This window comes from Patagioenas fasciata, chromosome 9 (assembly GCF_037038585.1).
Source record: "Patagioenas fasciata isolate bPatFas1 chromosome 9, bPatFas1.hap1, whole genome shotgun sequence".
In the NCBI taxonomy this organism is placed as follows: domain Eukaryota; kingdom Metazoa; phylum Chordata; class Aves; order Columbiformes; family Columbidae; genus Patagioenas; species Patagioenas fasciata.
The window spans coordinates 6,062,501-6,077,008 of NC_092528.1; the positions used below are offsets into that span (position 1 = coordinate 6,062,501).

At 44.7% G+C, this 14,508-nt stretch overlaps 1 long non-coding RNA gene across 7 annotated transcripts in view; it reads left to right on the forward strand.

Annotated features, from left to right (window-relative positions):
• The window catches only part of LOC136104851 (uncharacterized), a 28,764-nt gene extending 14,256 nt beyond the window's left edge, over positions 1-14,508 (forward strand). For 5 of the 7 annotated variants that reach the window (XR_011740431.1, XR_011740432.1, XR_011740435.1 and 2 more), the window contains 7 exons: positions 846-989; positions 5,337-6,841; positions 7,727-7,903; positions 9,154-9,325; positions 12,547-12,683; positions 13,381-13,466; positions 13,969-14,508. This is a non-coding gene — a long non-coding RNA (uncharacterized lncRNA). The remainder of the gene's footprint in view (positions 1-845; positions 990-5,336; positions 6,842-7,726; positions 7,904-9,153; positions 9,326-12,546; positions 12,684-13,380; positions 13,467-13,968) is intronic. The other 2 variants (XR_011740433.1, XR_011740436.1) reach the window with 2 other exon arrangements.

Here is a 14,508-nt window from a genome sequence, read left to right on the forward strand (position 1 = left end):
TCTTTTGCATCCTGTCTATATTGAAGACATCAGATTTCATTTTGATGGTGGCATTTGGACCTGGGCAGCCCACAGCTCTTCTCTTTCCACAGGATTCTTTTCTTTCCTGTGGGATTCTGTCTCTGAAAAACACTGAGCATTTCTGACTTCCTGCTGATATTGTGTTATGACAGGATGTTCTTTGTGCACAATCCCATCAACTGCAGCAATTTCATATCTCTAGTCCCAGTAAGTTTTTATGCTCAGCGCTGGCTCGATATTTTCTTTGGTCATCCACGTAGAATTACTTTCCCCAAAACTGTTGTCAACTTGGGTCGTTTTGTGTTACTTGTTTGAACTTGTCAAATTTCATTTCAGACATGGGTAGGACTTGCCTCATATTTACTTCAAACTCCTCTTCCTGCAGTTCATTGCTTTCATTATTTATAGGTGTTCTTGAAAGCATATCTGCTAAGCTCCTTACTGGGCCTGTATTTCACATTTAATGAGTACTTTTGCAATTTCATTACATTTTTTCTCAAGTCCAGGTGGCTCATTGTACAATGGATTTTGCTCCGTGGCTCCTAGTGCTTTATGGTCTCTTCCTACCTTGATTGAATTCTTCCCGTAAACATATTCATGAAAATACTCGTGATCTAAAACAATTGCTGGTGTTCTGTTTTCAGGACGAGCTGTAGCTTTTGGGGTGTTTTAGCCAATGGCTCACATAGCATCTTGCAAGATATTTGTGACCAAAGTGACCTTGCATCAACTTGGGATTTAAGCTCCCCATTAACCTCAGAGTGTTCCAGGCTTGGTGTGTCTGTGACAGTTTCTCTTTACACCAAACCTTATTGTATTTTCAGGTATTTTGGGGCTGATCTGGACAGTGTGGAAGGAACGTTCCGCCTTTCCACTGGGAGAAAAACAATCAGTTTACCTGGTCGTCTTCAGGGAGAGATCATGATGTTCAGCGTTTGCACCAAACCTTGCAGAAGGTGTTTTGGCCAGTGAGTAACCTCTGTCATTGCTTCAACACCAGTATTATTAGCAAGAAAACAATACTGATGTTCTTCTGATTTCCCAAAAAACCTCCTGGTCAGAGGTTTTCAAAGGTGGTCTGAGCTTTTGCTGGAGCTCTCAAACTCCTTTGCTATTGCGTTTTTGTACCTGCCTTAATTCACCTGCCCTCCTCTGGCTGACTGCAAACGTGCTACAAGAGAACACGAGCGTTTTTGTGTTCTCCATGGTCATCCCAAACACTGGATCATCTGGTGTTTGTCTCATCTGACTCCTCTAAGATCTGGGCATGATATGTTAGTGCTGAGACTACCCTACAGAGATGTTTGCTCACGTCTCCTGAAAGAATCACTCAACGGCACGCATCCTTTCCATCAACCTTACCCAGCCTCCTAATGCCAAAATCCTGTTGAATTTGGAAGTCTAGACTTGTGGACTTCAAATGTGCTTTCAGGCTTCTTTTAGATGTTGCCCTAGGATATTTTTTTTTTGTTTATTCAAATTCTTATTTTACTGGTTTCAGTTAAAATGACTTTTTTGTTGACCAAGTTTTGTCACCCACTTGGGTTCAGCTGTTGTTTTGTCTCTGTGACTTCATATGATGCATAATTTTCATGGGACTATAGCAGTAGTTTTCAGTGTTGTGATCGGTGGCATAACTTGGGTCCCTCCCTTTGTCACCAAATGCATTGAGTAAAGAGATTTCTGAGAGTCTTCCTTGCTTGGTCCACCACGTTGGTCTCTGTATGTCCATCAACATGTTTCTGTTGCTTCTGTTGGTCTGTGGAGCGATGCGTTTTGTGCGAAAGCAGAAATGCAAGATCCAGAAGAATTCAGAAATACTGTTTTCATGCTGGATTTAATTTCAAGATGAGATGTTCCAGATGAAGGGTCTCTCGGAGGTTGGTCGTTTTCACCAGAGTTGTAGAGGTGACCTGCAGAAGCTCTCAAAATCTACCTCAAAGCTTTATGGTTGCACCCAAGGGTAGGACAGGAGAAGGGAAGGTCTGGATCTACCAGTTGACCTTGACCAGAACCTCTCATCTTCTCCAAAGCTGCTTGTGCAGCCGGTTTTTCACACCAGATGGATTTTCCCCTGTGACCACATACTCAAAAAAGAGCTTTCAAGGCCCTCAAAATCTGTGGCATCCTCTCCTGAGGAGAAAAGTAGAACCACCAAAACCACGGTAAAACATTTCAGTGGAAGGTTTCTCCAGCAGGCAACCTCCTCCCTCAAAGGCATCAAATAACAGAGTGAGCAAACATGAAGAAAAAAGACAAGTCCACAATGAGCTTTTAAAATGGCTGGGAAATTCTTGCTTTTTGGGAGTGACCAGTTCATTGCTTTGCTAAGTATCTTTCTAAGCCACCTCTTGTCAGAAGAAGAGAATAAATGAAAAGAGAGAAAGAGAGAGAGAAGAGAGAGAGAGAGAGAAAAAGACCTTTGCATAGCTTGAGCCTTTGTGCCGTGCATTCAGACTGATTTGTACCCTTTGTAGTCTTAATTATTTGTGAGAGCAGGATAACAGGAGTACCAAGCTCACCCATTATTTCCTGCATAAAAAAAGGCACACAGAAGCCGCTGATCGGTTTTGAATTAGCAAACATGATACTAAAAAAAAAAAAAAAATAGGAGGGGGGAGAAGAGAGAGAGAGAGAGAGCATAAAAAAATTCATTAATATCATCAGGGATTAGGAGGCTGATTAAAGTGTAGCTGTTAGCGTATGCAAATGAGCGATAGGCATTTATCAGAGCCTGTGCAAGCTGTCTCAGAGCTGTAAAGCCCACGTATGTTTTTCAGCTGATTAAAACAGTTTTAAGTTCTGGAGGAGGATTTTTTTTCTTTTTTTTTTTTATTTGGAGAGAATAAAAAAAAAATGCAAAAAGCCATCATCATCTATCCTTTTCCTTTTGGCTAAATTCCTGTAAGTGCACTCCAGCCATTTCCACTTGAATGCACCCACTCTCTTTCTCTTTCGGGTAATGAGAATTTGGGAGGGAAATGAATACAAACTAACTGTAACCTCATCTAGGTGTTGTAACCTCATCTGGGTGTTCCTGCTCTGGCAGGGGGGATTGCACTGGATGAGCTTTCCAGATCCCTTCCAACCCCTGACAGTCTGGGATCCTGTGATTCTGTAAACTTGCAACAGCGTTTTCAGCTTCCCGGGGAACTTCCAGGATGAGCCCGTCGGATGCTGTGTCCCCGGAGCTGGCGACTTTTCTTCATCATGCTTGGGGGTCACACTTTGAACCCTGTCTTGCTCTGTTCATACAGGAGGCTCCATCCATGATGTGGTGGCCCTATCCGAGCTTTGAAGGTCCCTTCCAACCCAAACTATTTGATGGTTCTATGATCCGAACCGCTCGTAAGCCCAGCTCCTTCTTACAAAGCATGGCTTAGCTTGCAGAAATAACATAGAAAACACAGCAGAGGAGTGGTGTAAGAGAAGCTGGAGCCGGTTCGTGCAGACATAATCAGGTTTATTCTGCATCCCACACCTTGCTTTATTTAGTTGTCTTGGCCAAGATTTGCTGAAGAGACTGATTGGGGTTGGCTTTGTTCTGGGGTCCCCAAGTGAAATCCCCAGAAGGGATTTCTTTTTTCAGAAAACAGTGGCTAAATTTAAGGTTCCAGACACCTCGAAAGGGTCGTTTAACACTGACACCTGAATCTGTGCTCTTTTCTGCACGCCTAGTTCAGTTAATCTACACTTGCAGCACCTCCAAGGAGGAGCCAGTAGCAACACACGTTTTCCTCTGTTATTGCTAATATTAGGACTTTGTGCTTCAACGCTGCATTCAAGTTTGGTTTCCCTGGGGTTTGGTCTCTTGTCAGTGATGTATTCTTGGTTTTGTTATTTATCAGAAATCATTTCTCAAGATTCTGTGTAGTTTGGGGTTCTTGTGGTTTGTTCAGGAAGGGAATTCCACAGCCTGGAGAGGCAACAGAAGCGACTTGGCCAGACGGCTTTTTGACTGCAGGAAATCCTGGAAGCATCCTAGACCTGGAAAAATCATGGGGGAAATGGCCAAGGATTGTTTCCTGTGCTTTATCACGTGAATCCAAAATTTGCCACGTGGATCTTCAACTTAGTGCATACGCGGAGTGCACGTCATGGTAAATCATCGCTTGGAAGAGCAGCCTGAGCTACCGGGCTGCCAGCTTCCCCATTATAAACCAACAATGGTATTTAAGGTGGTTATAACTTCGCTGTAAAATTTTGCTCTGTTGAAACTTGGCAAACGTGGCCCTTGCCCGACGGCAATTTTTTTTGTTGTTGCGTATTTGGAAGTAAATCAGCTTGGCCGTTTATGTTTGAAAAGATTATTTCTTTTGAGTCCCGAGTCTCTCATTTCTCAGGCTGGCAAAAGCCACCGGCGCCGCAGGGAGGATGCGCCCAGGAACGGATTTGTGCCTCTCATCCAACAGCGACCCCTTCCAACCATCGGGGAAGCACTTTGGCAGGTCCTGGACTGCGTCCCATCCCACACCCCCCCGCAGGAACCTGGTTATTCATTGCTGTTTCATGCCATTCATTACCAACCCAGCCACGACCAGGAAGAAATAGCGTGTCTTGGGTGGAAAATAGCGAAACAGAATGGAGCTGGTTTTGGAAATAGCTTGTGAGCGACTCGGTAAACCACAGTGATAACGCAGTTGTGTTCAGTGCAGCGTTTATAACAGAAACTCAGTGGCTGAGCTGCTGGAGCACGTGGTTGTCTGTGGTGGGACGGGCACAATCTCAGCTTTAAATTACTCACAGGATGCTACTGAGAACGGCTACCCAACAAGGCTGAGCTTGGTGCCAACAGTGCCCAAGAGCGGGACTAAGCAAGGAAAACAACGCAGCTCCAAGCAGAAAGCTTTAAGTACCTCAAAACAGGGTGGCCAAGATACGCTCTGGTGGTGGACTGATGAGTAAAGATCCACTGTTTAGAAGTGGTCTTCTACTGTGGTTGACAGTAGAGAGGAAAATGCTGGAGCAGGACTGTTCTTCATCAGGATTTATCTTGCTCTCTGAACTGCCTGAAAGGAGCTTGGAGCCAGGGGGATTGGGCTCTGCTCCCCAGGAACAAGCGCCAGGAGCAGAGGAAACGGCCTCAAGTTGCGCCAGGGGAGGTTGAGGTTGGATGTGGGGAACAATTTCTTCCCCAAAGGGCTGTGGGGTATTGGAACAGGCTGCCCAGGGCAGCGCTGGAGTCATCATCCCGGAGGGGTTGAAAATACACAAAGATGAGGTTCTCAGGGATGTGGAGTGGGGGAACAGTTGGACTCGATCTTGAGGGTCTTTTCCAACCAAAATGATTCTGTGATTTTACTTGACTTTTACAGGCATCCCATAGTTAAGTAGGACAATCAACTCTGGACATCACTGACCTTGAGAAGACACAAGAGAACCCGGGAACTGGACATGACCCTGGTGAGCAGTGCTGGGATCAGCAAGTGCAAGGTAATGCCTGTAGAGGACAAAACAGAGCTGATGTTATTATTACTGAGTGTGAGCTCCCAACTTGAAGCTGGTGTGAAGTTCTGATTGTGCCACATCCAAAGCAAAACAAGGGAACAACAAAGGCTGAGAGACAAGCAATACGAATCCTTCCAAGTGTGGCTGGAGTGACAATATTGTATCTCTTTTCTCTCAGGAGAGAATGAATAGAAAATGAAATGACTGTAATAAACGGCGTAAAGAAGGTCAAGCAGGCAATCAAATTTATTTTTTAGACAATTACAACAGTGTCTCATTCAAAGGGGCACTGAATAAACTTGAAAGGCAACAGAACTGAAACTGATAAAAAGACACTTTTGTGAGCAAATCATTCATAGCTTAGGGAATTCATTGCCCCAAGATATTACTGCAACCGAGTTCTCTAGTTATGTTACACAGAAAAAAGCCATTACAAAAGATATAAACCTCCATATTCCAGGACTTAAAGAAGCTTATTCCTGATTTTTTTTCCCCATCTTCTTTGGCACCTCTTGGCATTTGGTGACACTGGTACTGGGTTTTTGGAAAGGTTTGTGGAATCCTCTGTCTGCTGTGCACTGGGGCACAGCTCAGTGAAGACAACCCATAACCACAGAATGGTCGCCAGGCAGAAATAAAGGAATTTCTGCATTAAAAATGAACTACAGAGGATGATGACACCTTTTACAAATGACCTCGCCAGGCATCGTGCATGCTGAAGAAAGTAGCTGAAACAGCATGTAAATAGTACAGAACCAGGGGCCTTCTCTCCAGGCTTTGGCATGAGAAAACAAAGCACCCTTGTTATAGCATTTAACAACTTCTCAGTCTTTCAGCTTGTGACATGTAACATCATTGGGTGTGTACCTGCATGGAGTCCTCAGGTGAAAAATCGTATGTAAATAGCTAGATTTATAACGGATGAATACAAAACAGTCCACCCACCCGGCTCCAACGATGAAGTTTTTGTGGATTTGCTTGCAACAGAAAGTTATAAGCCCCGTTTTTTACTAAAAAACAGGAATCAAGCTATTCTGAAATGGTTTTTTTCAGTGTAACCAGTCAGCTGAACCTGCACTTGTCCATTCACTGAGGGTGATGCCCGAGTTTCAGACAAGCTTTGGGGGCAAATTTGCTTGTGACAATCTCAACGTAGAGACAGGAGGAGAAATAATACAGCTCAACTCGTAAGCGGGAGACACACAGGAGAGGAAAAGAAGAAATACAGCTCAACTTTAAAGCATTTTTGGCCCTTCCGAAGGCTGGCTGCGGTCTGGTAGAGCTGGCAGCTGAAATTGGAGTCCAAGATGTATTGCAGCAATTCTACGAAGGAAGTGCTAACAACAGGAAACACAATGCAAATCTAATCGAGGTCATCAGCCCCTTTTCCTTGCATAAGTACTTAAATATGTGCTCGTATTGCAGTTACTTAACTGTAATTGCTCCGGGCAAACGCGAGATCAGGTCTTTACGGTCGCTGAGCATTTATTCTTCCTTCAGGTGATATATTGGTTTCTGACCCTCCTCGGGCACGCCCTGTAAATATTTACACATCTCCAGTCAACGGGTTTGTGTGTTTATTCAAAGAGATGACAATTAATATGCAGGGGAAAGGAGTTTTCAAAGCTCCTTACAAAGGTGTGTGATTGGTACAGGGGATGATGACAGATGCTGGTCAGGAGTGGGTGGCACATCTGAAATACGCGTCTGTTTTGGAGGGATCCAAAGAAACTTCTTCTTTTGCTTTATATAGGGAAAACCTACTTTGAGCAAGCACTGAGCGGTATTAGAATTGCCACCCTTGAAAAGACAGATTGCTCGACGGTGCCACTAAACCTTCTTTCACGCTGCTGTCAGATGTTCTCTTTGGTCCCTCCAAACCTCATGGCTGGTTTTGGGGGATCTGTGACACTGATAGAGTTAATTAGGATGAGGTGATCATTTTTACAGGTAACTGTGCTGCAATGGAACAACAGAGATGCTAAAGAATATTTACTAAAAGGCAGAACACTATAAATATATATATATGAGCACACTCGATTACCACAGCACATCATGCTTTCATTTTGCAGCTTTCTTGATAACTTCTGGCACAGCTTTCTGGCAGGGAGAGCAGGGGTTAGCGCACAAGCCATCCATGTGTCCTTACCCATCCCTGATGTGCCAGAGAATTGGCTCCAGCCCCAGCTGAAGCTTTAGTCTTGGTTTAATGTGCAGATGCAGCTGGCATCCTTCTGTTTTTCCTTGTATCATCCAGACCAGGTTAGAAGAACCAGATAGAGAAGGTGAAGAGGACATCTCCAGAGTACATGGTGTTGGCGTGAGCCATGTTGTGTGCCTCCCATCTCCTTTGCATGTGCCATGTTGGGTAGCTCGTCACCAGAGGGGCTTGTGTCTCTCTGTTGACGTTGGAAGAAAGAAATACCTAGAGCAGGTAAGGCTTTTCAGCTCTTCAGACTCAACAAACGACACGTCTCACCCTAAATATGTGCTGACCTGCTCCATCGCTAAATCCTTGTGCTCGTTCATTGCCTTTTTAAACAGGAAGTCGTTTGAGGAACATCCGTGTCTCCTTCCCACAATTTCTAGGGTCCCGAGGGATCCTGCCTGACTTACCCTCATGCACCTGAGGGAATCTGGCCCTAAGTGTGTGCATCTTGGGCTTGACCGTGGTGCACAAAGGGAACACCCAGCTCTGGAATCTGTCAGCACACCCTTTTCCTGCTGTTTTTTACCTGTTCATGGCACTGTTTGGTTGCACAGAGAAATCCCGGCAGCGGTGCAGGTGGCAGTGTTGTCACCTGGGGTGACACAGGAGCTACCAGGGAGGAGTGGCAGCAGCTGGATGTGGTCCCAAGTCACTGGAGAGCACTGAAGTCCATCACCAGGCTGTGCGGTGTTCTGGACGTGGACGGGATGTTCTCTTCTGAGCATTAGCTGATGCCACAGGGATATGGGCTGGGTTGTGGCTGCTGAGTCTTCAGGGTTAAAGAAAAAGTAGAGCTGGGTTCATCTTGTGTCTAAGTGCAAAATAGAGCTCCTGAACCTTCCACGAGGGTTTTCTGCTCTTGCTGATGGTTTGACTCAATGATCTAGAGGGTCTCTTCCAACCAAAATAATTCTATGAATTCTATTAGCAATGCAATTGCTTGAAGAGTTTAACTCAGAAATAGCAAGATGTTCATAAGCATTTGCAAGATCTGCTCCCATTGCTACCTCAGTGGAGGGACTGGGGTTGACGAAGCACCTGTAACTCAGACCTTGTATATAATTATGTTGCACCCTTATCAATCCCAAGGTGTCCATCGTGGGGAGACATTAGCTCTTCATGGAGGGAATTTTTTTCTATTTGTGTGGATGCCAATTCAGCCCAGCAAAAGCCTGGGAGAAGGGACCAGCTTTACTCACAGGTGGGCAGCACACTTTTGGGGACATAAAGGAGTGTTTTGACGCCAGCTCCAAAGCAACAGCCGCTGAGCTCAGTCGGCTTTTGCGCCTTCCCCAACACATGGTCCTTCCTCTCTTGAATCACCTCTTTTAACTAATACATGTCACAAATAGTATAGCTCTAGTTTTGCTGTATGGTCTTTTACAAATTCAATTACAAAGCCTCTTTTCTTGCCACAGTTGGAATTGTTCTTAGCCTAATATCGTGTTCAGGGCTTTGTTTTGTTCTCCTCGCAGCCTGAGATGTCCTTGTTCTGAGTCGGAGCATCGCGTCCGCCTCACGGCCCTGCTACCTTTGCGTGGAACGCTTCTGGTGCTCTAAAGATACCAAAAGGTTTTAATTACAATTAAGCCAAGTCATTTCTACAGTTTCTAGCTGTAAATAAACAGCCTGTTTTGGATAATGGAGGTAATGGTTTGCATTTCAACTCTACTTCTAACCTCTGATTTTTGCTTGTAATATTTTATGTGGTTAAATCGATTTTTTCTGCCATTGAATGTAGCATATTTTTTTAAACTCTGTTGTAAAGCGTGTGTTTCATCGTATCCTTGTTACCCTAGGACATGCCTGCTGTAGTTAAACTAGACTGTAGTCATGCTCTTTTTCAGAAGGGTCTGCAACTGAGAGGAGGAATTGCTGTTGTTTTCTCCTGTTGCTACCAAAGAAAGCAAACACGGTAGCGGTTTGTTTAAAAATAAGAGAGATCAAAAGATAGTTGTGTGAATATCATCAGCTGAGACAGCACAATAACGTGTGATTGCACAAAAAATGGGGTGGGCAGGGGGGACCCTGGGCTGCCTGTGACCATCAGCAGGAAGGTGACAGAGATGTCCCCACGGCCCGATATGTGCTGATTGTCTTAAGAAGGCTCAACCTTCTGGCTAAAAGCAAAATTTCCTCTTCCTACAGATGCTCTGTTTTATTAAAACTGGTGCGAAATTTAGTGCAAAGGGTCTTTTTGAGAATATAAGGAGTGGCTTTGGGATGCGGACGTGTTTTCTGAAGATACAGGCTGGTTTTCCATGGTCATCCCGGGCTCAGGACATGGCTGTTTTGGGGTCACAACTCTTCTGTATTAGTGGTTAAACACACTCTTTATTTTCAGTTACTCTAAATGTGCTTTACTAGGGCAAAGTGACTTTTGTGTGTAGGGAACTAATTGTGATTATTTCAGTGTATGGGAAATACGATGCGTATCATCAGTACAAACTGACTTAAGCCAGCCAAGGAGTTATCATTATAGAGTATTTTCATTTAGGTCACTTAAAGCCTTGATTAATTAAATACTGTTATGTGATTTCTTTCTAAAGTTTAATCCACCATCCAGATTTCTGATTAAAACATACACAATTTCAATCAGCTCCTCACAGTGACCACGCTGCGATTTTAAAAACAGAGTCCTCAGATGTCATTGCTGTTGCCTTGAATTGCTCTTCATTGTATGTTGCCGAGATTGCCCTTTGAATTCTGCCCGAAATATTCCCCCAGCACCAAATTTAAGACACCTGTTTTTTGTGTTTTTCTCTGTTATTTTGTACATGTGCAGGGCTGGGAAGAGGGGAGGGGATGCTGTTCATCCAGCTTGAGGGTTGAATTTCAGCCCTTGGTGGCATTATACTAATTTGAACATTTCTGTGTTGCTGGCAGATGGCATCTTCTCTTGTAATTTCATCAGAATTGTGTCTCCACAGAATATTTAGTTCCGTAATGTTTAACCATAAACTACTTCTGTTAATCTTTGCTAACCTTTAGTTGCTCCCAAGCCAGGTCACAGCTGGGATGGTGAGTTAAGGCTGTTTTCCTCCAAAATTGGGTTTGCCGCCCTGTGAAATGCAGCTCCTTGGTCCCTGTATGCTTCCCAAGGGTGATGCTCCTTGGTGGACCTTTTCCCATGGAGATGGGTGGTTTCACATCAGGGTTCCCTTCCATTCTGTGTCCTGCACACCGTGTATTATTATACGCAGTGGAAAACTGCTCCAGCAGCAACCAAAAAAGAGAATAACAGAGCATTTCTGACCACATTTTTACAATGTAAGTGCCAAATCCAGAGCCTGGTGAGCACTAAAGTATTGTCTGTGTGTATCACTTTAAAGACCTAAGCCAATAATCAATGAGTGTCTAATTTGTTACGTTGACATTTTTGCTGGTTTCATCATTAATTAACAGCAAAATGTTTCCTTGCTGGGTGTAAGAGTTTATGGGGGGGGGGTCTCAGCAACCTGATAAGTTTTGACCTTTGAGAAAACATCTATTAAATGAGGTTAAGTCTTGGATCTCGTTGATGGAAGATCTAGTGTCTACTGTGACAGATCTAGGTATAAATCACCTGGGGCTTCCAGGGGTTCTCTGAGCATCATGGTCTTGGCAGGACAACTGGGAAGTGGCCAGAACTGGGGAGTGGAAGGTGTAAAAATAGAGCAAACTCCACCCTACATCTTTTTCTCTGACTCAGAGGCATCTTCGTGTGTTAATCTCTCCATCTGCAGTCGGCCCAGGAGTCCCTGGGCCCTGCTCTCAGCTGATTGAAGTGCATTCGGATCAAGGCTTTTCCTCAGCGTGAAGTGCAGCTTTGCTTTATGAAGCAGCAGCTCTAATGCACCTCATGTTGATGCCAGCGGGAGATAGGGACCTCGTGAAAAGAGGAGAACAGAAACATTCTCAGGGTGTGCCTCAAGGTACAGCACTTGCTTTAATTGCTTCTGGAGCTCTTCACCTGGGCCTCATCAATAGGGCTAATTCTTGAAGAAACGAGAACAGAAGTGGACTCAATTTATTTCCCACAAGAGATGGTCGAGTTGTTTTCTCTTTGTTATGAAGATTGATAAGAGCAACTGGATAAAGCCTGGGTTGCTACTTAACCACCCTTGGATCATCTTCCCGCGCTTGGGTTGAGGTTTGGGGCCCAGCTGAGATGCTGCAGTGCAGAGGAGCAACACCTAGGAGGGAAACAGGGACCTGGGGCGGCTGCTTCTTATCTTGTGGCACCACTTGAAGCTTTAAACAGTAGGTGCAGTTGTATTTATCAATCCATGATACTTTTTTTCCTGTGGAAAACTTGCAACGTGAAAGTGGACAGGTCCCACCTCCTTCTTGTAGTATCCTTTACCCTCTGTACTTTGTATAAGTCCTAACTGGTGTAGTCTAAAAATTAATCATGTTATGCCTGAGAAGAATGAAACATTATCTTAGTATTCTTGCCATTGCTTTGAGTACAAGAGTGTGAAAATAGCTGGGGTAGCAAAACCAATTGGTTGTGTCCTCCACAGGTTAAAGAAGTGACTTGATGCCTTGCACCCCAGTTCCTGCCCTGAGAGAGACACGATCCTTTTTCCGCCCTCATGTTTGGACAATGAACGCACACCTGGGCTTGCTACTGTAAAACTGAGTTGATGAGCTTGGCTTTCAAATTTTAAATGACCCTGTTCAAGATAATTGATTGAGGGGAACACAGTAGCTGCCATCTGCTGTGGGGCGGGCAGGAGATTTTACAGAAGATGACACTGCTGCCCGAGGGATTGATTCCTGCTTTATATCAGTCATGTCCTCAGTCTAGACGCAACAGGGTGTAGAACATCTGACCTTGTGCATTGTCCACTTGAGGAACGTTTTTCTTAAATGTTTCCCCACAGGGCGTTTGAGAGGACGGCACTGCCTGTCTCATGGACTTGTGGTGGAGCTGTGAGCAGTCTCATCTCTTCAAGGTTCTCAGACTGTGGAAGCCCAAACCTCTGATGGGGCACATTGGAACCTCCAAAGGATTTTTCAGGTGCCCCATTCCCGATGGCCTCAATGGTGGTAACAAGCTCAGCTGTGAGCACAGCCTGAAGTGCAGGGCTCTGCTGGTTGCTCATCACAACATCTGTGGCAAAATCTTCTCCAGCTGTGACCATGGAGGCCACACAGCTGAGGTTCCTCCTTGACCGCCACAGCCAACACCTCCTCTGGGTGATAAGTGCATGGGCTGTTCTATCTCAGCAGCAGTGTCCTCAGGGGCTGTGCCCATGTGGCATAGCTTGGTGTCACCAGGAGGACCAATGGGCTCCTCCGTGAGCTGTGGTCTCAGCAATGCTGATGGAATCACAAAATCATTTTGGTTGGAAAAGCCCCTCAAGCTCATTGAGTCCAACCATTCCCCCACCCCTGGCACTGCCCCATGTCCTGAGAACCTCATGTCCGTCTGTCCAACCCTCCAGGGATGGTGACTCCAGCACTGCCCTGGGCAGCCTGTTCCAATGCCCCACAGCCCTTTGGGGAAGAAATTGTTCCCACATCCAACCTCAACCTCCCCTGGTGCAACTTGAGGCCTGTCCTTTGGGTTTAGCCGCGTGCCCATGGATTAGCACCACCAGGAAAGCTGTTTTTATGCCTCCTCATCTGCTGCCAGGCATTCTGGTGTGACTGCTTTTAAGTGTCTTGCATTGGTATATAGCTATTTACAATGCCTGTTTCTGCTCTCCCAACAGTGTAAATCAAGATTAATTCCACTGAAGTTTATGGAGTTACGCCAGTGTAAAACTGACTGATAAGAGATTTGGGGCATTATCGCCAGGTTTGTTCGCTTGTTTGTTTGAAATTATACATGTTGCTGTGGAATGATAAAACGAGTGGATTCAAAGGCAGGTTCACTGCAAAATACAATTCAAAAGGTTTTTGACTTCACATAATACAGCAAAACAATCACTTACAGCAGTTAATATTTTACTGGAGAATAGTATCACAGAGTTTGGGGAAGGAGAGGAAAAAATAAAGCAGAGGAGGAGGAGGGGGAGCATGAAGTTTCACTACACACAGTTGAATGCAGCGGTGGCAAAACTGGGGTGCTACCATGAGATTTTACATTGATGGTAATTTAAGTGTGCCAGTACCCCTCCCTTTGCATTTGCTTCAAATGTGACATGAAAAAGCCCCTGTTTTTTCTCCTTTATATTCTACAAAGCAAATGGCTATTGTGTAAATAACTCAGGTTTCTTTCCATGCTATTCCTAAAGAGATTTTTAACTGATATTTGCTTGCAGATACCTAATATAAATAGATTTTTCTTTTCTTTGCAGGAGCTTGTGCCGGCATCTTGGTTCCTTGGACACAGAGATGCTGCTTCTGAAGAGCTCCAAGCTGGTGGCGGGTGAGTTTGCTCTCCCACAAATCAATTCTTAAAAAAGATACATGGATGAGGCTCTTAGGAACGTGATTCAGTGCCAGATTTAGGTTGTGGTTGAACTCGATCATAAGGGTTTCTTCCAACTGAAGTGATTCTGTGATTCAGTTTTCTGTGGCTGTTAATAAAGAATCTCACTGTTTATGTGTACGCATACGCTTCTTCAGCAATTTGTACTAATTTCAGCGTGACTAACGTATTCCTGTCTATGTTTGTGTTAGGGAACGTTAGTTGCTTTGCAAAGTGGATGTTGGGGGGAGGCACACTTCAGGATTGCTTGAGGCTTCTTGCAGGTGTGCTCATCACAGCGTGTTTAGTTACGTGACCATGTAACGCGTTTTCCCCTTGGCTGGGCAGAAAGTAGATGGTGCTGGGGTAACAACGTGGTGGTTTGACGTTTTCTGCATCTTCGGTGTGTGGCTCCAGGATATTTTAC